The 21294-nt window shown below is 46.9% G+C and overlaps 1 protein-coding gene across 4 annotated transcripts in view; it reads right to left on the reverse strand.

Annotated features, from left to right (window-relative positions):
• LOC135394233 (ras-related and estrogen-regulated growth inhibitor-like protein) overlaps positions 1–21294 on the reverse strand; it is a 333384-nt gene that overhangs the window by 279766 nt on the left and 32324 nt on the right. For 2 of the 4 annotated variants that reach the window (XM_064624872.1, XM_064624869.1), the window contains exon 2: positions 5253–5314. The exons of the other annotated variants lie outside the window; for them this stretch is intronic. The gene's annotated coding sequence lies outside the window, so the exon portion shown is untranslated. The remainder of the gene's footprint in view (positions 1–5252; positions 5315–21294) is intronic. 4 annotated transcript variants of the gene reach the window in all.

Consider the following 21294-nt stretch of genomic DNA (forward strand, 5'->3'; position numbering starts at 1 on the left):
GCTTTTTGTCATGTATTTCGTTGAATAACACTCAAACCACGCCACTATTTCGCGTGGAATTTTCGATACCGTTGTCAGTGGTGTCCACGAGGAATGAAATGACACCATAGTTTCGAAATCGACTGGAATGGATGCGGCCATCTGCGCCCGTCTGACAGGAGTATTAGCCACGACACAGCTTGCGCCAGTCCCCTGACACAACGCAAGCAGCACAACGTCTTGGCCTAATATCAGCACAGTATTGGATCAGTATAGCAAATATACCGCCAATGTCAAGGACAAATACATACAAAGCCTCAAATGCCTAAGAAATTAATGATGAAAGATGGAAGTCACTGAAAAGGGTAGCCAGCTGTAGGACTCGAACCAGAAGATGTGGGTTCTTTCATCATTAATTTCTTAGGCATTTGAGGCTGTGTATGTATTTGTCCTTTCTATATGTGTTCCAGCCTCAGAACATCAATTGTCTCATATACAGCCAATATTGCGCAAAAAATATTTTGTTGCTTGGGGGCAGATGGAAGCAGTTCAGTTGTATAGCCTACATCTAATACATTTCGTCATTTCCGTTCTGTACCTCGAGCTACTTCCTGGCCATTAAATGCATGTGACGGTGCTCTCCCTGTGATACGTTTCATGTAGGTATCTCCGTACAGCCGCCTGTTTTGAGGTCAGATAATTTCTACGATGCCAGGAAACATGGTTCGGTAGTGGGTGTGGGTATTACTAGAGTCACTAAATAGGGAGTGGAGTAGCGACAGAGTAGGGACAGAGTAGCAGAGTAGAGTATTTCAGACATATGTCGGCACAGCTCCCTTAGAAGTCGGCCCAGGACGCACATTCCCCCAGGGCATAAGCCGTGACGTTGCCCACGTCTGTGAGGCCGACAACGGCGAGCCCTTTCACCATCACCATCACCGACACTGAGCCACGCGTGCGAGCGGGCCCGCCATCTTGAGTCAGGCGCGGCTGCGTCGCCTAGCAATGGGACGCCAAGTCCCTCTTCTCCAGTGGAGAACAACGCGCAATCGAGCCAGCTCGTAACCCAGGAAGCCGATTTTGCATGGAGGTGACTCAACATGGACGGCCAGTTCTTGGAAGAAGAAACCATGTGACACGATCGGCCCAATCGCCGACACCGAACGGCGGCTCCGGCGCGGAAAGGAATACGATACTCTGTACCCCTATTTAGTGATTCTACGTATTACAGCATAGGGATGCACATCTTCCACCATATCCTTACTAATGTGGTAGTAAAACGCAGAGTGCTTTGGCAAAACAATTTAATAACTAATGTGAGGTACTCAACTTAGTGCAGCGATGTTTCAAGAAACTGAACTAAATACCATCAATTTATTAATTAATAAAGTAACATTTGGAAGTGCTGTGGGTGTATTCTTGTTTCTTGTCCAGTGTCTCTTTCTGTAACTTCTTGCATTGTCCCATTAGAAGTTCCATTTGGCTTTGCCATGTTAAACTGCTTCCCCAATTTTTTGTGCCCATTTTAAGCCGTCTGCCATCTGGGGGTTTTGTATAACCCTTGCCCGCTTTCTCCCTCTCTCTTTCTTCTCTTCACCCTTTTTTATGACTTGAGCATGTATAAAGTCTCGCTCTACCATGTATTTTGTTACCTGAAGAAGTGTAGACTACTGCACGAAAGTCTCGGGGTTAAATTATTCATGCTTCTAACCAGTTAATCGTCATTCTTTTTAACATTAATTTGCCATGATTTGGGCGCTAAGAGACAACGCGAGCGCAGCTGTCGACGGCAGCGCTATACGTGCATCTAGGCCAAGACAGCCTGCACAGGTCATCGTGTAGGAAGTGTATCCTCGTGCAGGCGGCAGCCATCGTCGTAAGGCTACTACTGTAGCGACCCGTGGACGACGATGATGTGGCCTTGCTGCTACACGCCACCGCGCTGGCTCGTCAGTTCTATCAACGCATACCGTGGTCTTCGACGGATGTGGGTAGGACCTTGCGGGTACAGAATGTCTGACAATGTGACACAGGGGATTGAAGAGTTTCCGATTGCGCCAACTGCGTCAACTGCGTCAATCTTGTAACGGAAGGCAGACCTGTGTTACACTGTTAAAACAGAACTTCACCACATAGCACGCTCCTAGCCAACCACCATTCCGAACGATATCATTCTGTGCATTGATTTGTTGAAAATGGGAGGAGGCGCCTATCTGGGACAGATTATCTTGTCCCAGATAGGCGCCTCCCTCCTGTTTTCAACAAATTATGACACAGAATGATATCATTCGGTATGATGGTTGGCTAGGAGCGTGCTATGTGGTGAAGTTCTGTTTTAACAGTGTAGTACAGCCTTGCATCTCAGTCCCGAAGCAGGGTAGCCTGGTTGTGGCTGAGGTCATTGACGGGGCAGGGTTGTGCGAAATGATGCAATTCTGGACATAGGCGGAGAGTTTTCACGCTGCTTGAGGGGGCCGGGGCACAACGCCCCCCCCCCCCTTTCATGCACAGAGGTCGGGCAGGGTGTCAGGAATTCCGTGTTGCGACGTTGTGAGGCAAATTTTTACAGGATTTTCATGATCACTCGCATGAAACACACGATTCTTAGGATATCCCTTGAAACTTTCATCTTGGGTGTCAGCTAGGTAGACATCCCCCCCCCCCCCGGCTGGGAAAGTTCCCGGAGGGTCTCGGGCCTCCAAGCCCCCCCGCCCCCGCAGGCGGCGGTCGCAAGTTGGTGGCGCCCGCAAGTGGTCAGCCTTCATGGGCCGCTAAAGCGCAAAAACGTATAGATGCTGTTTTCACCGATACCGGTTTGGTGCCAAAACGGCAGCCGGTTTCACAGCAAACACGCTGTGCGCATATCACTGTGCCGACTGATACAGTTATCGCTTCTGATTTGAGGACAGGGAGGGTCGTTCACCCCTCCTTATTATTTTTTTTTCTCTTTTTTTGTGGCAAATGAAATTGTCAGGAAAAGGCGTACGCTTCCCGTTTTCAACAAATCAGGAAAGCGAAAGATATAATTCTACACTACGGCTGGTTCCGAGCCTCCGTAGTCGCGGAAGAACCGGAATTCTTCGTGGCACCGGGAGTTGTGGCGGAGGTTTGTTTATGTTTACCCGAGAATGTTGTTTTATTGCGTCGCAAACCGGCCACTTACTATTTCCCTCTCCTGTTCTCCTCAAGAAGGACGGCAATGGGGTGCGGCCTCTCGCTGGTCTCCTCGTACGATTTGCCCAATCATCGCAGGACATCGTCTGATGAAGCCAATGACAGGCAACTCCGCAAAGTGTAAATTGGGGCTTCTTTCACGCATTAATCACGAAAGACTCAATGGATGAACCCCGTTCAGTTTGTATTGCTGTGAATTACTCTATTAAAACAAAACTTCATCGCATATCACGCTCCTAGCTAACCGTATACATTCCGAATGGCATCGTTCTCTGTCCTGGGGGCTTAATCGCTTCATCGTCGTTACAAGCTAACGAGTGGCGGGAAATTCAAAAAGGCTGGCGGGAAATCTAAAAGGTGGGCACGTGATAAAACACGTGCACGGCGCTCTTCGCGCGATACGTGAAGGCCGTGGTACACGTTACGCGCAATGTGTCACGTACCCACCTTTTTGAATTTCCCGCCACTCGTTAGCTTGTAACGACCGTAACGACGATGAAGCGATTAAGCCCCCCGATTCGTTGAAAATGAGAGGCGTGCGGCATTTTGTGGCGCTTTTGCAAATATAGTAACTGTCGCAAAAAGCCTTACGCCTCGTGCTTCCAATCGGAAGCGATAACGGCATCATTCTGTTTAGCGGTTGGCCTTCAGCGTGCTATGTGGTGAAGTCTTCGTTTAAGTGTATAGGGTTGAAAAGCGCATGAAAACCTTTTATTCTGCGGTTGAAAGTATCGATGCCATGACATTCTCGGATAACCATAAACAAACCCCCTCCACAACTTCCGGTGCCACGAAGACTTCCGGTGCTTCCGCGACTAAGGACGCTCGGAACCAGCCGCCATGCAGAATTATATCATTCGCTTTCCCGATTTGTTGAAAACGAGAGGCGCACGCCTTTTTGTGGCAATTTGAATTGTCACAAAAAGACGTATACGACCCTCTCTCTCAAGCGATAATTGCGTTGATCGGCACAGTGGCTGACGCAGAGCGTGTTTGCTGTGAAACTGGATGTCGTTCTGGCACCAAATCGGGAGCGGTGAGAACGGCATGTATACATCGTGATGGAGGCTCTGTCAGAAACTTGTCATTCTCAGATGTTGCCCTTCTTTAGCGATCTGGTGGTTACGTGAAAGGTCTAAAACGGGTGTATAATCAAGTGGAAACGTCGGAGCTGATTGACCAGCGCGAGAGCAGCATGCCGCCGTCCGGTGGCGGCCTAAAGACTCCATGCACAGCAGCTGGGATCCCGACGGTATCGAACGTCTTGCCAGATGATGAAGTTGGTAACGTTATTGCTCAGCAGCCGAAGAGAACTATTTATATTATCCTCAAAATTATGCTGTATAAGGGCTGCTTTCAATATGCCTACAACTTTTTGAAAACACGTCAGTGGCATCTGGATTGCGACATGTCAGCTTACGTTGCAATCTCAAAGGATTGCGCAGGGCCACAGAATTCTCGAATTATCGAACCATTGCGCTTATGTCTAGCGCAAATAAGCTTATGCTCAAAGCTTCACGAGCAATATGTGGATCAAGAACTGCTCGAACAACCCATTTTTTTTCTTTCTATTTCTATTCTTTACTCGAAATGTAAGCTGTTTTTGAAGAGGCAGACGAACGTGAGTTCAAATGATTGAACTGCCAACATTCCGCTGTATTATGAAGAACGCAAGCGAGCTCAAGGAAAGCATTTCCTGTTATTAGACGTACTAACTTTCATTCCGGTTCCTGTGTTTTACAGGAGCCACCATCTCCATATTTTTCTTTTCTAACCCTAATCTAATCTAATTTCCTCTTCCTTCATTGATTATACTAACATCTTTATTCGTGTAGATTGCCATAAATCTATGTATCTATCTAGTGCAATAAATGTTATGTCTCCTAATTAAGACTTAAGTCTAATAACGACAAACTGTCAAGCTCTGTCTCATGTTCGGCATTTCGGCAGGGGAAAAAAGCGATATAAATGTGGAGATATTGAGACATACTGTTATGCTCCTGTACGCGTAGCGTAGTGATTTGTCAGCGCTATAAAGAACACATACATAATTCAATGACATTCAGTTCCAGTTCCGGTACGTAACGAACGAGACCCACCTGCTGCAAGGAAGACACAAAGAAAGAACTGACACAGCTTCATCGCTCTTCCGTTCCCGCTCCTGAAAAGATAAGTCGTTTTCTAAACAATAAACTTCCAGGTGGTGGAAACTGTAAAAGGGTGCTTATCGAACTTAGGCACGGCTTCTCGCGCTTCTGGAACGAAACGCAAAAGAAAGCGAAGAAGTTTGACATGGAAAAGCCATGTGTTTCGGTTTCAAGGCAAAGACAGGCGCCACGGGGATATGATGAGGGATCGGACGCTCACGCGTTCCAGTCAGCGGAAGGCATGTATCGACAGCGCTACTACGAGGTAGTCGAAACCCTGCGATCATCGGATACCGATAGATACATAGATACCACCAGCTATGTGGCAGCACACACATTGAGAGCTAGGGAGAAGCTACAGCACGTACATCTATAATTTTTACGGTGCAGATTTGGATGCGGGACCTCTTGAGTTACATCGGGACATGGTGATCAATATTCCTTAGCCGCGTTGCGTCGTGCTCTTGAAAACATTTCAAGATGTTGTAGAATTCATCTAGTTCAATGACCGCAGCCTTTTACCGGAAATGACACAACTGTTAAAACATGAGAGAACTGATGTTCTGAGGCTGGAACAACATAAAAGGGACAAATACATACAAAGCCTCAGATCCAATCCAGAAGATGTGGGTTCAACTCCTACAGCTGGCTAACCTTTTCAGTGACTTTCATCTTTCAACTGTTAAAAATCGCACTGACCATTCTACTGAAGTCGTGAACGTCACAATGGTCGTTCTCCTGCCTCCGTCGCATCAAAACATATTTAAGATCAACAATGTCCCGATCCCGTCTGAGCCATGCGGCGCTTCTGCACTGCCAAAAAGAGCTCGCCCGCAAATTAAACCTTGATGCCATTGCAGACGAGTTCATAGGACGGTCCGCAGTGCGAAGGGACACGTTTTTCACCACGGCGTAGGAATTCTTCCTAATCTCATTTCTTTTCACTCGTGATTTCAGTGTAGAAATCGAATAAAAATTGCGAGACGCACGTACAACAGTCTCTAGTCTTTCTAGGGACAATTACTACAACCTCACTCTACGAAAAAAAGGTAGAATTTCCAACCCAAGCTGGTAGAACGACAGTACTTCTACCATTTCGGGCCAATCCACGCGCGCCTTCTCCTCCGCGGGTATAAGCGGCGGCGCCTCTTTCCCCTGCCCCTCTCTCTCACGTGTACTCTAAGGAAAAAAGGGTAGAATTTCCGACCCAAGCTGGTAGAACCAACAGTGTCTACTCTGTAGTTTCCTTCCACTCTGTAGTTATACCCAAAAGGTAAAATTGGTTTGAGTAGAAATGTGGTTGCAATACAGCTCTACCGAGACGGGTAGAAAATTCCACCTTTTTTTATTAGAGTATACCTACAACAAATACATCTATTATTTCTGTATTTCTGACCCATGTGAATCAGACATAGGTCACTGCGAGTTTTGAAGTCAGTGCACTCAAAGCGCGTAATAAAAATACTAGAAAACGTATCCAAGAAAATTTTGCCTGCGCAGTAGTTAGAAACTCCGCGCATGGCAAAAGTAAAGGCCTAAGAGTCGCCCTGTAAGAGGGAAGTCCGGTGATGCACCGACGGTATACCGTATACGCACGCATAACATGGTGGAGCTCATCGGGGGAACCATGCTCTTGTCACTACACATTCATACACACTTTGCGTTCGCTCTTGGGCCGAAGCCCGCTGTGCCCCCCCCCCCCCCACCGGCAAAATGAAAACTCAACGCCTATGGTTGGATAACAAGGAATTGAGAGACATCTCAGACAACTGAGTCGTGATCAAGACAACCCAACGGTAAAGGAAGGATGGGTGAAGGCTATGTTTTAAAAACACGACTATCAACACATCACTACACTCTACTTCTCTGGCTTTAATGATGGTACCTGAAAAGGGTTTGCTCCTGGACTAGGCCATCTCTTTTGATTTTTATACTTTAGAATTACAATCTTTAGTAACATATCCACTCTTCGTTTGAACAAAAAAAGTGCCTTCCAGTATCCTATTGAGGCTGGACTCCTCAGTGCCTCCGCAAAGCGAGGTGGAATTTATCAGGGTTCGTCGCTCCATACACTCTAAGAAAAAAATGTTGAATTTTCTACCCATCTCAGTAGAGCTGCGTTGCAACCACGTTTCTACTCACACCAATTTTACCATTTTGGTATAACTGCAGAGTAGAAGCTGTCGTTCTACCAGCTTGGGTAGGTAATTCTACCCTTTTTTTCTCTTAGAGCAAGCTTCAAAGAGAGCAGCAAGGGAAAGGGACGCCGTCGCTTATACCCGCGAAGAAGAAGGCGGGCGTGGGTTGACCCGAAATGGCAGAATTACTGTCGTTCTGCTAGCTTAGGTACAAAACTCTACCTTTTTTCTTAGAGTGTAGATACGCACACCTGTACTATAGACACTTCTTTTTACATATTCTTTTCTTCACATTCACCAGCAATTTTCGCAATATTTATCACTTCTGGTCAGGACGCAAAAGGACGCTCTTTCACTCCCTTATCCACCAATGAATTACGTCGTTACACCAATGAATTACACCAATGGATTACGTCCTTTTGGGCTTCGCCGCGACCAGCCGCGACAAAAATACGTAAACCGAAACCAACTAAGTACTGCAACAAATGACCCACTTCGGTGGCAGATTTTTCTCTAAAAGGTGTCCACTGAAGGTCACAAAAGGGGTAGTACCCATTTTAATGCCGATAGCGCCCTGCCTTAGAAGTTACGTTTTTTCACGAAACTCATTTGAATTTTTATTTAAATAATGAGCGTCCTCCCCTCACTCACACGGTGCGCAGCTTGTAGGTGGTATCGGACAGATACTTGTAAAAAATAAAGTTCTTCGATTGGTGCACCCGTTCACGAATTATTTAGCCCGGGGATTTAACTGAAACACCCTGTATACTATAATAAACATATATTCCTCCCCCTTTTTTTACGCTGCTTCATAACATCCCCCGTTTGAACGCAACTTCATCGGTTGCATAGTGCGCCTAGATAGTTTAGCCTATTCCCTGCATCCTGATTCGTTAAAAGAAAAAAGTTAATAAATGTCCCAAGGCGAACAGTACAGTACCAAAAACCCAAAGTGAACAGTGCATCCCTAATGAAAATGGCCTATAGACAGGTGTAGTATCTATAGACTTCTATTAACTGTATATCAACTCTATGTCTATAGCCAAAACCAACCAACCAGGGTATCGGAGCGAACCGAAAACCGGAACCGAAAACAGAAAAAAAAAACGCTATTTTGGTGCGAACCGGTACGGAATCGAAACCGTATACGTTTTTTTTTTTTTTTCGCTCAGGAGGGAAACCGAAAAATTTATTTAACGGTTTTCGGTCCAAGAAAAAACTTCGTCGGTTTGGACTACGAATAGGAGAATGAAACTGACGTCGTGTGCTCTGAAGTCATGTCATGGATACTTTACGAGGGTTACGGTTACGGTGGAATGTATGTCGGTATACTATGACCCTTAGGCTAGCTTTGTAACGTTTTATCGTTCGCGCATATAGACTTAGAGGTGTATGTGACCGGTTATGACTCTCTACCAATGTGCCGCAGTGTTCGTTTTAATTTGATCCGCCCAAAGTCTCCTCAACTAAGCAACGACCCAAGAAGGCTGCGTAACGGCTTCTCTATCGGTAATGTCGCGCAACGCGTGCCTTGTCTGAGAGCAGCGAAGTTGAATACATTTAGGTATCCGCGAGGGCAAGCGCGTGCGAAGTGGCGCCTCTTTTGTGGACAGGACACGAAGAAAAGAAAACGGAGCCGTCGAGCTCGTTTGTGAGTGAAGGTGTTCTTCGATTTGCGTCATACTCGTGCGGTGGTGCTTGCTGGCTAGGCAGCAGCAACAGACACTCAGATGGGACGCAAAGAAAGCACTTTACCAGTTGGTAAAGTGCTTTGGTGGTAAAGTGGTTGGTTGGTTGGTTTACGTATGACACTACGACAAACAAGTTCGTCTGTATCATGCTGTCCAAGAAAGGAGAAAGCCTGTTTGAACGGACAGTCAACTACAGGAACCAGGAGCTACCAATTTCACAGCTGGCTATTAATATTAAATACCATGTATGCGGAATAGACGTGTTTACATTTAGCGACATTGATTTTTGTTCTGGGAATGAATATGCCCACCAGAAGCGGAACCGGTGAAAACCGGTATGAACCGTTATCTTTTTTTTTTTTTTTGCTAGGGAGCAGAACCGGTATCGGACCGTTTATGATACAACCGGAACGAAAACCGGAGCGAAAAACGTTTCGGTTCGACACCCTGGCACAAAAGCGAATACAATTTTCATACAAATGTCTTCATGCAGGGTGAATACAAAATTGACATAGAGCTGGTATAAAAGAAATGTATACTAACCGTATAGAAAGGTCTTGAGGCAAGCGGAATACAGAAGTGAGATAGACACAGTAAAGAAGAATTGTATACGAAGGATATAAAAACGTGTTTACACACGTGGAATACGAGATTGATATAGTTATTGTAAAGATTAAACGTATACCCATGGTATACAAAAGACTTACTCAGCATTTCTAACCCAGAATTTTATTCGAAACAATGTACAAATAAGCAAGTTGCATGTTGAAAGTAATAGAATTGGAGAAAAGTTTGACCTCCTGATATATTAAAAAAAGCCGATGACACCACGGTATTAGAGCGCGCAATGGTAATAAACTGTGACATGAACGCATACATTCTCGATGCTCCAATCAGCTGTTCCATATACGATGCCTACCAACACTCAATTTTAACATTTACTGGGTATGCAAACATGTTTTCTGGAATGACATGAGAATGACATGAGATGTCATTCCAGTTGATTGCGTTCATATTTCCGACCTCGCCAATTCTAGGCAGCACTATGTCAATAACAGTAGAATGTGAGCACTCTGCGACAACGAGCATAACATTCTGGCATATGCAGGGAAGTGTAGAACACTCCGAACAATATAACGCAATTCATTGCATTGGAATCACAATCTGCAATATCAATAACCCCCCCATGGCCGTTCCATCGCGCTTCTCCAGCAAGGTGCCATTTGCAAAGTCGCCACCATGGTCACCACAGTAACTTAAAAAAAAGGCGCGATGGCGGCGGACGCCACGCTAGACATCAGGTTCTGTTTTGTAATTGGATCTTGAGTTACTGTGAGTGTTTTAAATTTCACAAATATCATTAACAAAAGTCCTATATTGTGTTTGAATTTCCGTGATTAGGCCATGCTTTCTGACTGCACGACGTAGTAGCGAGTAGCGAGTCGGACGTCTCTTTCGCCTTTTCACTGTTGCCACAGCGGTTGGGCCAGTGTGAGTCACGGTTGTGAGCGAAAAGGACGCCACGCGTGTGAACTGAGACGTTTCGAAGTTTCAACGGTTGAACTGGGCACGGGATGCCGCGGCCGCCAGAGCTGTCTCAGCAGTGATCGGCTTATATCCTTGTCAAGTGGTGTGGAGTGCAGATGTGGGATGTGCACCGGGTTCACAAACTACAAGACGACCGCGCAAAGACCATTAGTGGGGGCAACCGGACAAGATTAGCTCGAGATTTGTTGCGCCTCCTTTTCACTGAAGATGAGTTGATGGGTAAGCCCATCACTGGAGACCCAAGCAACGCACACAAAGATGCGCCTCCAAAAGAAAAGGTAGACCCGGCCCGCATGCGAGCAATATTTGGTAAGCACTAATTTCACTATTGTGTTTTGCACAGACATACATTACCATTGCGATTACAGATTAGTGCCGCGCAGCGTGCACCGGTACAGAGTTCTCGAAAATCAAGCAGAGCGTCCGGAGATTCCTCCAGCGATTGTGCCTGCCGGGCAAGAGTGTGCACAGAACTACTGTGCTTTGTACCTTAAGTATACTGTGTATACACATAATAAACTCATCGTGAAAAGCCGTGTCGTCTGTTTTTCGTCTTTTTCCCAGTCTCGGGTTTTCGTCATGGTGAAAAGCCATTTGTATACAATGTTTTCTCTACACTTTGTATAGCAAAAACCTTATACACCGGATATACAGAATGTCCAAAAAAGTTGTTTCAATTGTATACGCCAAATGTATACAGTGTATATAGTATAATTTTATAAAGGCGCCTGAAACCTGTACGATTAGCGCTGAGTAACAACAAAGCAGAGGCCCAGAGGATGTCTTAGGATTTCGTCTTCCTTTTTAACCCAAAGAGTTTAAGCACACAAGAAGAGTGCAGTACAGATGGGAGGAAAAACCTCTCTCTTGTTGTTCAACCCTCGCATTATTACCCTCTTCCCCATATCTGTCTCCTTCTTTTACGAGTATATTTGTGTGAGTTCAACAAATCATTCTGTACCTGATGAAGCGTGGTCCACGACGCAGAAGCTTGTACATATTAAACTTAGAAGCCTTCACTGTCATTGTTTTGAGTTTTCTACAGTCATCTTAGACTTGACCCACCCTGCTCTACTGTTCTACCCGCATCTCATCGTCATCATCTATTGTTGTTGTTCGCTGAACAGTTCGTTTTCGAGTGTTATGGAGCACAGGGATCTTACATTTGTGGAACTACCCTCTCCACATTTTTCTACATACATCCGTCCTCATTACGTAGCATTATGTTCGTTATACAGAATGTTCCAGAAAACGTGTCATTGAATTATAGTAAAAAAATACGGCAGAAATGTTGTGCAGATTGCCATTGAAATGCAATAGCATTTAAGAGCTCATCACTGGCATTCTGCGACGATGGACAACAGAGGTCTGCGAAGACCGAAGTGGCTGACGTACTTGGCCACAACTAGCTTGGCTATGCTCCTGGGGAAGACACCATCTATAAAGTTTTCCGTACGGGTTGTGGTAATCTATCGTTACCGACTACTCGAAGTTTTCCTTCATAAAGTCCGCGAACAAGTTGCTCTGGGGCTTCTTGATGTCCATATTGTTCTCTCCGCTGGCAATCACGGGCATGTTGTGTTCCTTCAATTTTTCTATGAAGGCGTTGCTTGCAGAGTAATTGAAGAGTTTGTCTAGGAGGAACTTCTTGATCTTGCCTTGAGGGGATCCCGGCGTAGTGTATACAGCACGATGAGGGTGGGGGCATCCATGTGCAGTCCACTTGTACACGCATAGGTGGGGTAACTTCGCCAATCATACTGGCAGTTCCCGTGGTACAGAGAGCATCCCAATGAAGGCTACTCAGGGATGCTCGTGTGTTTTCTGCGGTAGGTAGTTCGCGACTACCCTATGCCCAGATCAGGAGGGACTGCACAACCCTCCCTCTCCTGTGCCACTACCACATTTCCCCTTTTCTTTTTCCTTTTTTTTACCCTTCCCTCTACTCCCTTGCCTGGCTGCACCGAGCCGCCACTCACGAACAGGCTGACCACACTTCCCTCAAACACCATTCCCCCGTTTCTATGACGCATACGTCACCAACTTCGTCTGCAGCGACTAGGGCATGTTCTACTTCATTGTCTACTTCGAGCGTGACTGACTTGGTTGCTAAGATAGTTTCGTCATTTCTCGAGTAGGTGGTGGCACCGGCGTTTCGGTTGTCTTCTCTTCTCGTAAACGAAACGCATCACAAGACTTCAAATGTCGCGGTAGGTTCGCCCAGGACTCCGAGAGGGCGAGGACGTTGCAGTTGGCCAGTACCGGGTCAGTCGCTATGTCGGTAACATGTGCATTGGGGGGGGGGATATGTTTATTATATGAAAAAACAGGAGGGAAAGGTTAGCCTGCGCTACTGCGGCTTGCTATTCCCCGGAAAGAAAGAGAAAAAAACGAAAAGCAAACAAAAAGGAAAACGAACACGAAATTGTTCACAATTCACCCAGAAGGCCACAGATCCGCAGGAACTGAACAAATGCCTTTGTCACCTGACTATGTTGTGTGGGGCCTAGCAGCGCAGCTAGGGAAAAGTCCGAAATCTTGAGGCGAGCGATGCGCGACCCTAGGAGAAGACGGTGTTGGCGGTAACGGGTGCAGTGGAGCAGCAGGTGCGGAATGTCTCCTTCAACATGACAGGTGGGGGAGTTGGGTGACGAAAGGTGGCTCATCTTAAAGAGGAGCAGTGGAGTCCGCGCCACATTCAGTCGAAGGATGTGGAGCAAGTACTCTTCCTCCCTGGGGTAGCGGCCTACCACTGTGTGGGTCATCGTAGGGTCAATCGAGCGCAGAAAAGAGTTCGTCCTGGCAGCGTCTTGGAAAAATACCTGGGGGCTATTTGTGCAGTATCGGTGAATGGCTAGCCGACAGACGGTTAGGGGTAAGCGGGGTAGAAGTGACAGACACAGCTGCACGAGCTCTCCTGGCCGCAGAATCGGCGAGGGCATTCCCCGAGATACCAACGTGGCTCGGAATCCACTGGAACCACACACTGTGGCCTAGAGACGACAGTATGGCGTGCAGGCAAAGGATCTCCGTGTAGATGTCGTTGATAACTTTGGGCGAATACGATACCAGGGCCTCGAAGGCTGGCTTACTATCTGAAATAATAGTCGACGAAGAGATGTACCGCAGAGCAGATAAGATAGCAAAGGCTTCTGCTTCAGTTGATGACAGCGCGGGCAGTAGCTTGAAACCGCGCTCGTATGCCTCCTCAGGAATATAAAAAGCAGATGATGATCCATCGGATGCCACCGAGCCGTCAGTGTAAACCTCCGTTCGATTCGAGTGCAGGGAATGGAGATGTTGCAGCGTTAGTTGGCATGCCACAACAGCTGGGACAAGGCTCTTTTTCGGAAGACCAGAAACGGATGTGTGCACGGGGGCAAACATAAGGTCCACAGCGGCTCCGTATAGAAGACCACGGTATACGATGGTGGGATTTTGCCTTGTAGGCGCAGAACAGCTTGGCCGTACGCAGAAGAAGGGGTTCTGCATGTTAAAGGTACTGTAAAGCAGCACCGATCAAATGTCATTTAGTGTGGCTATTCGATAGTCCAAGCCACCAGGACAAAAACTGCGTAAAATTCATTCCAATCGACGGTGCAATCAATTAGAAAATTACAATTAAAGATTACGGGCAATACTGTACTAGGTATTCGAAATGAATCCGCACTCCTGCCACATACGGTGGCAACCACATTGCATGCGTATAACACTGGGCCCGACATAGCAATCCACCATAAAAGCCGCCCCTGCAATCCACACGACGATCCACATCTGAGGATAAACGGATAAGCGAACTGAAATGAAATGCTGAGCAGTTGAAAAAAAAAAAATGTGTCAGACTTTCAAGAAGCCAGAGAGCGTCGGGTCCTTGTTTGTTCACAGAGGTTCACAGAGAGAGTTTGTTCGTTCGAAAGAGGCCGCAAACAGAAGGAACGCGCAGGCGCAGTAGAGAAGTAGGGAGAGCCTCCATCGAACAGCGGCCAGCGCTGGGTTACTGCGCAAAAAACACTATTAACAGGGGTTTCAGAATGCATAGGTAAACAGGGAAACTAATAATATGGTTACTAAAATAACGAAGTTCCGATGTAATAGTGTGTAATACCAATTTTCAGTGTTGCCTGCTGTACAGGGGGTTGTTTGACACCAGGCGTCGCACCGCTCCACTACGCCGCATTTTTCATGGCAAATTAAAAATATTTATAGCGCGTTGTCGGTCGTATGGTTCCGCATATGGCATTTAGAAGCAACAAAGTCTCTAGTCACATCACCGGCATATCATGCTTGTCTACTGCTTTACAGTACCTTTAAAGGCCTGCATATTTGTCGTTCTCCTTGGCCCGAGCTGCACCATCTTTTCGGAAATCTCGAGACTAGTGGGTAGTTATTTTTGTTTGTTTGTTTTCCTTTTGTCTGATACGCGTCCCCTTTGCATCGCATATGAAGTTTGTGCTGCATTTGTCGTTTTTGTGGGACATTCTCGCCCGCTAAAAAGGGGGGGGGGGTAACATTGGGTAGACGAGCGATCTGCCTGCCTAGGCTAGTGGCACGTTGTTCGGAGGAGAGGGCAGTGAGAAGGAGGGGAAGGGGAGGACCGTTTACTTATTTGCTTGTAAGCACAATGACCTGGAGTTGGGGTTCAGATGTGCTGGTGGGCTGCATAGCTCGCTGCTGTCTGCGTCTTGCGTCCGTCTTGCGTCGCCCCTTGCGTGCCCTCTCTCATGGCGATTTTATATCCGCGCTTGAACACGTATGGAAAATTCCACCTCAAAATTACACGCCGACCTGTTTGACCGCAGCCGCTGTCCCAGAGAACACAACAGCCTACAAGTTACATGCACTTGTGCCGTTTGAGCTCTGTACTGTCCTCTGTCTGCTCTGTGCAATGTTGCCGTTGTGAATGGGCCACTGCTTCAGCTTCGTTTTGTCTATTCTTTTTCTCTCTGCTTCGTGCTGTTGGCACTGCCGCATTTAACGGCTTCGCTCCCTCGTCAGTGCGAGGGAGTTTTTCCACGTTTCGTGGCCACGTTTGTTATCGCCTGAGAACATTTCAGCGTTATCACAACGCACGTGATCTCCAAGCAGCAGCCAATGAGTGCAGATCTTACGCGGAGACATACCTTGCCTCAAGAAAACGCGGTAGGGTCGCTCATAAATGCTATCGCATTTAGAACTACGCTCTTAAAAATGAGCTTTACCACATAGCACGTGATGGCCAGTAAGCAGATGGTTCGAGGGCTCCCAAGCAGTTTACCTCCGCCCACAGATCGTTACTGCGAACATTGTATCATTGGAAAATTCACGCGGCTGCCATTTAAGTCTACTAGCCATGCTCCCAGACGTACGGTCAACGAGCTACTTCACATGGACTTGTGCGGCCCTTTTCCACCCTCACTCGGAGGTAGCAGGTATCTACTCGTCATCGTTGATGATTGTAGCCGAAAGGTTATTGTGCATTTTATGAAAGTAAAGCGGAGACAGCGGCGATTGTCCAAGCGGCGATAACGAAGACAGAAACTCAAACCGGAGAGCGGGTAGAAAGGATACGGACTGACAACGGCGGTGAATTTCTTGCACAGGATTTGGAAAATTTTCTCACACGAAGGGGAACCGTGCATCAAAAGACAATGCCTTACTCTGCAGCACAGAACGGCATTGCCGAACGCACAAACCGTACATTGGTCGAAACTGCCGGCGTGCTACTCGCGGAGGCAAAATTGCCTGAGGTCTTCTGGGTTGAAGAGGTAAATACAGCAACTTACATCAGGGACAGGTGCAGCTAGATATTGCAAGGACGTACGCCTGAGGAGATTTATACCAATCGCAAACAAACGGCTGCCTACCTGAAAGTTTTTGTGTGTCTTGCATATACATGGATTCCAACACATCACAGGTCCAAACTTGAAGACAGGAGCATACCCAGCTTTTTTGGGGGGATGTTGCGATGACCGCAAGGGATATAGGTTGTTTGACCCTCAACGTAAACGAGTCGTCGTCAGTCGAGACGTTCGCTGTCTAGAACAGCGCAGTGGTTCAGAGCTTCTGCACGGGTCCAACCAAAACGAAACCGAGCAGATACTCAATGTTCCTTCTTACGAGCCCACCACCGTCTCTCTTCACGATGACAGCACATCAAACACCACAACGTCCACAACCTCGCACACGTCGCACACGCGTCGTGACACGCAAACGTCAGACAAGTCTGCCATCCGGAACAGTTCTCCTGTAGATGACACTTCCGACGATTCCACCGAAGACGATGGTCTTGAATTACGTCACTCTACTAGACTTTCGCATCCTCATCAGATATTATAGCTGGACCCGAAGAAGAAGAGTTATACTGATCATGAGATTATACGGGAAGTGAAAGAACGACCGATCAAACCGACCAAAACCATTGAACCATGCTAGGCCTCCACCTACGTAGAGGCTATAACCTCTCCTGAATCCTCAAAATGGAATCAAGCCATGGACGATGAATTACAGTCACTACACGAACATGGTATATGGACCCTAGTGGATAAAGAGCCCCGAATGAAAGTAGTCAAATCAAAATGGGTCTACAGGGTAAAACGAAACGAAAAGGGGGTGATACAGAAATATAAAGCGCGTCTTGTAGCCGTAGGAGCCAGTAAAGCACATGGCGTTGACTACTATGAAACTTTTTCACCAGTAGTCAAGCTCAACAGCCTCCGATTGTTATTTGTAGCGGACGCGCTGGACGACGACAACGATGGCCACGCGCGTGGAGCACCCACTTCTCAGTTCCACCGGCGCGACCATGGAGATAGGTCACCGTCATCGCCCCTCCGTGGCATACCATCATCGCCGGTCGGGGCTCATGTAGAGGAAGACCATCGTCCTCTACATTTGGTGACCCGGACGTGAGAAGCGGGTGCTCCACGCGCGTGGCCATCGTTGTCGTCGTCCAGCGTCCGCTACAGGAGTCTCCCGGCCGTCAGATGCGTTGCGGACGCATCGCAAGAGCTGGAGTCCAGGTAACGCGTCTGGGAAAAGCTGCAGTTGAGGGCGACCGTGGTAGACGTGCAGACGTGGTGACATGCCACGAACGTGTGCCGTGCCCTGCACCTGTTCGACCACACGTCAGCACGTCTGCACGTCTACCACGGTTGCCCTCACCTGCAGCTTTTCCCAGACGCGTTACCTGGACTCCAGCTCTTGCGATGCGTCCGCAACGCATCTGACGGCCGGGGGACCCCTGTAGCGGACGCTGGACGACGACAACGATGGCCACGCGCGTGGAGCACCCGCTTCTCAGTTCCACCTGCGCGACCATGGAGATAGGTCACCGTCATCGCCTCTCCGTGGCATACCATCATCGCCGGTCGGGGCTCATGTAGAGGAAGACCATCGTCCTCTACATATTAGCTTTGGCCAATGAAGAAAACCTAGTGATGCGTCAACTCGACGTTAAAACGGCGTATCTCCATGCTGTTCTCGAAGAGGAAGTGTACATGGAGCAACCGCCTGGGTCTAGTACCACTTCCACTTCCGGGAAAGTTTGCAAACTAGAAAAATGTCTCTACGGTCGGAAGCAGTCCGGTAGAACATGGTACGAAACTCTCGACAGAACGCTCCAGGATCATCACTACATGAGGCTGGAAACTGACGGATGGGTGTACACTTTTCGCAACATGAATGAAACAGTCATCCTCAGCGTATACGTTGACGACATTGTAATGTTAGCGAACAATCAGCATGTGTTTAACAAGGCCATTGGACCTCTCCGTATTATTTTCAGTCCGTCCAACTCGAACTCCAAGGCCATTGGAGCACTGGGAAAAAGAATTGACTTGAAGGACCTAGGCGAGCCAAAATATATCCTTCGCATAGAAATCAATCATCATAAAGTCTCACAGAGCTTGAGCTAAGAGAAATACATCTCAGAGATTCTCACCAAATTCGGCATGCAAGATGGCAAGCCTGTCAAGACGCCCATAGTGAAAGCATATTCCGTGACAGCAGGACAAACTAGCAAATATTTCCTTGACACAAGTTACGACGGTGTTGAAACCCAAGAACAGAAGGATTCACATGTACCTTATCAGCAACTCATCGGAAGTCTAATGTACGTGGTACAAGCTGCATGCAACACCAGACATTAGTTTTTGCTGTAAGCTATCTGGGGGGTGAGAAAATTCCTTGAATCTTGGCACATTCATAGCGAGATAAATGCCTGTAACAGTCACAAGGGGCCCTTACCAGTCTGTTACAAGGGTTTAAAAGGATTCCCGTTTTAAGCCCCCGTTTCATTTTCCTGTGCTGATGATGACGCCCGAATAGGTGTCGAAACGTTCACGCTTTTCTTCTTTTTACAACTTGTTATGCAAGCCAGTGTTACTCCATACTATTAAAGAAAAGCTATCTGAGCCAATTTAATAATAGCTATATTCACTTGCACTGGAAAATGGCTAAACGAGTGTTTCCCTATTTGAGCGGCACCAAAAAGACCGGAATAACATACACCGCTTCCGGCTTACCAATTGTTGGTTACACAGACGCTAGCGGGAACGAAGATGAGACGGGAAAATCCAGGAGCGCTTATGTGTACATGTTGTCAAAGGGTGCGATTAGCTGGAAATCCTCAAAACAGCGGGTGATTGCACTTTCTACATGTGAAGCGATGAAGGTGATGAACCTCCCCACTCTCCAAAGCCAAAATAAAGTTGTTTTTTGTTTTTGTTTTACATGTGAAGCTGAATATCTGGCACTTACTGAAGGCATAAAAGAAGGCAAATGGATAAAAATGTTTTCGGCCGAACTTGGATTTGGGAAGTTCTGCGTCGGAGAACTTCAAATATACTGCGACAAGCAATCGGCGACCAAGCTGATTGAGAATTCTGTCTTTCACCAACGTTCCAAGCATATTCGTCTCAAATACCTCTACAGGGTGTCCCAGAAAACGTGTCATTGAATTATAATAAAAAGACTAAACCACCTAGAGTCATGCGGTCAACGGCATTTGTTCTTATTGGGTTTTTGCCACCTCCTGATGTGAATGTCGTGTAACGTAAGTTTAATTATGTAAATTTTTGCGAGCTTAAATCGGAAATTTGCCAAGTAAAGGTCACTTTTTTACTCCACCAGTGGGAAGAGCGTGTCTGTCTAATTTACTCAAATTAATGATAATTGACAGGGATATTCAGGAGCTATCCCATCGGAAAAAATAGCCGAACATCATGCTCTACGGAGCTCCCACAGGATAGCGCACGATCAATTTTTCAGCGCAATCTTTGTCGGTCCGACGAAAGAGGTTGGAAACCCAACCCACCTCGGCATCGCAGAAAGAGATAACACAGGCATGGCTTATCGCGTCCGACTTTCGCTGGGATAATGCTTTCCCTCTCCCAATTTTAGGACCTGCTACTTTTTCTACTATCACTCTGTGGGCTGGCTTTCGAACCTTCTTTCGTTGGACTGAGAGCGATTACGCTCAAAAAGTCATCGCGCGTTATGGTCCGGTGCTCCGAAAAGCATGATGTCCGGCTATTTTTTCCGATGGGATAGCTCATGAATATCACTGTCAATTATCATGAATTTGAGTGAATTCGGCACGCTCTTCACATTGGTGTGGTAAAAAAGTGACATTCACTTGGCCAATTTCCGAGTTCAGTTCGCGAGTATTTACATAATTAAACTTACGATACATGACATTCGCATCAGGAGGTGGCAAAAACCTAATAAGAACAAATGCCGTTAACCGCATGAGGGCGGTTCTAGGCGGCGTAGTTTTTTTATTATAATTCAATGACACGTCTTCTGGAACACCCTGTTTGTCAGAAACCGGCCACGGCCAGCGAAGCGCACGGCCGTGTCCTCTCTTACATTCTTACAGCACGCTCTTAGCCAACCATCATCTCGAATGATGTCGTTATCTGCCCTGATTTGTTGAAAACGGGAGGCGTACGCCTTTTTTGTGACAGTTATGAACAACATAAGCTTCATAAAAAGGTGTACACGTCCCGTTTTCAACAAATCAGGGCAGATAACGATATCCTTCGAGATGATGTTTTGCTACACTCTTAAAAACGAACTTCACCGCATAGCACGCTCCTATCCAACCCTAATCTCAAATGATATCGTTTTCTGCCCTGATTTGTTGAAATCGGGAGGCGTACGCCTTTTCTGTGACAATTATGAACAGCATAGGTGTCACAAAAAAGGCGTGCGCCTTCAGTTTTCAACAAATCAGGGCAGATAAGATGTCATTCGAGATGATGGTTGGCTAGGAGCGTGCTATGCGGTGAAGTTCATTTTTAAGAGTGTAGAATCACGCGGTCAGGGGTATTTGTCCTTAGTAGATTTTCGCCACCTCCTGTTGTGAATGTCATCTAACTTAAGTTTTATTGTGCTAATTATTACGAACTGAACTCGAAAATTTGCCAAGTAAAAGTCGCTTTTTTATCTCACCATTGTGAAGCGGGTGCCGCATTTACTCAAGTTCATGATAAATGACTGGGACGTTGAGGTGGCAACACTCTAAAAACTGAACTTCACCGCATGGCACGGTCTGCGTCAGCCATGGCCACGAATGATAGGGTTATCGCTTCTGATTCGAAGAAAGACGGGGGCGTACGCCTTTTTGTGTCAGTTTGG

This window comes from Ornithodoros turicata, chromosome 5 (assembly GCF_037126465.1).
Source record: "Ornithodoros turicata isolate Travis chromosome 5, ASM3712646v1, whole genome shotgun sequence".
Lineage (NCBI taxonomy): Eukaryota > Metazoa > Arthropoda > Arachnida > Ixodida > Argasidae > Ornithodoros > Ornithodoros turicata.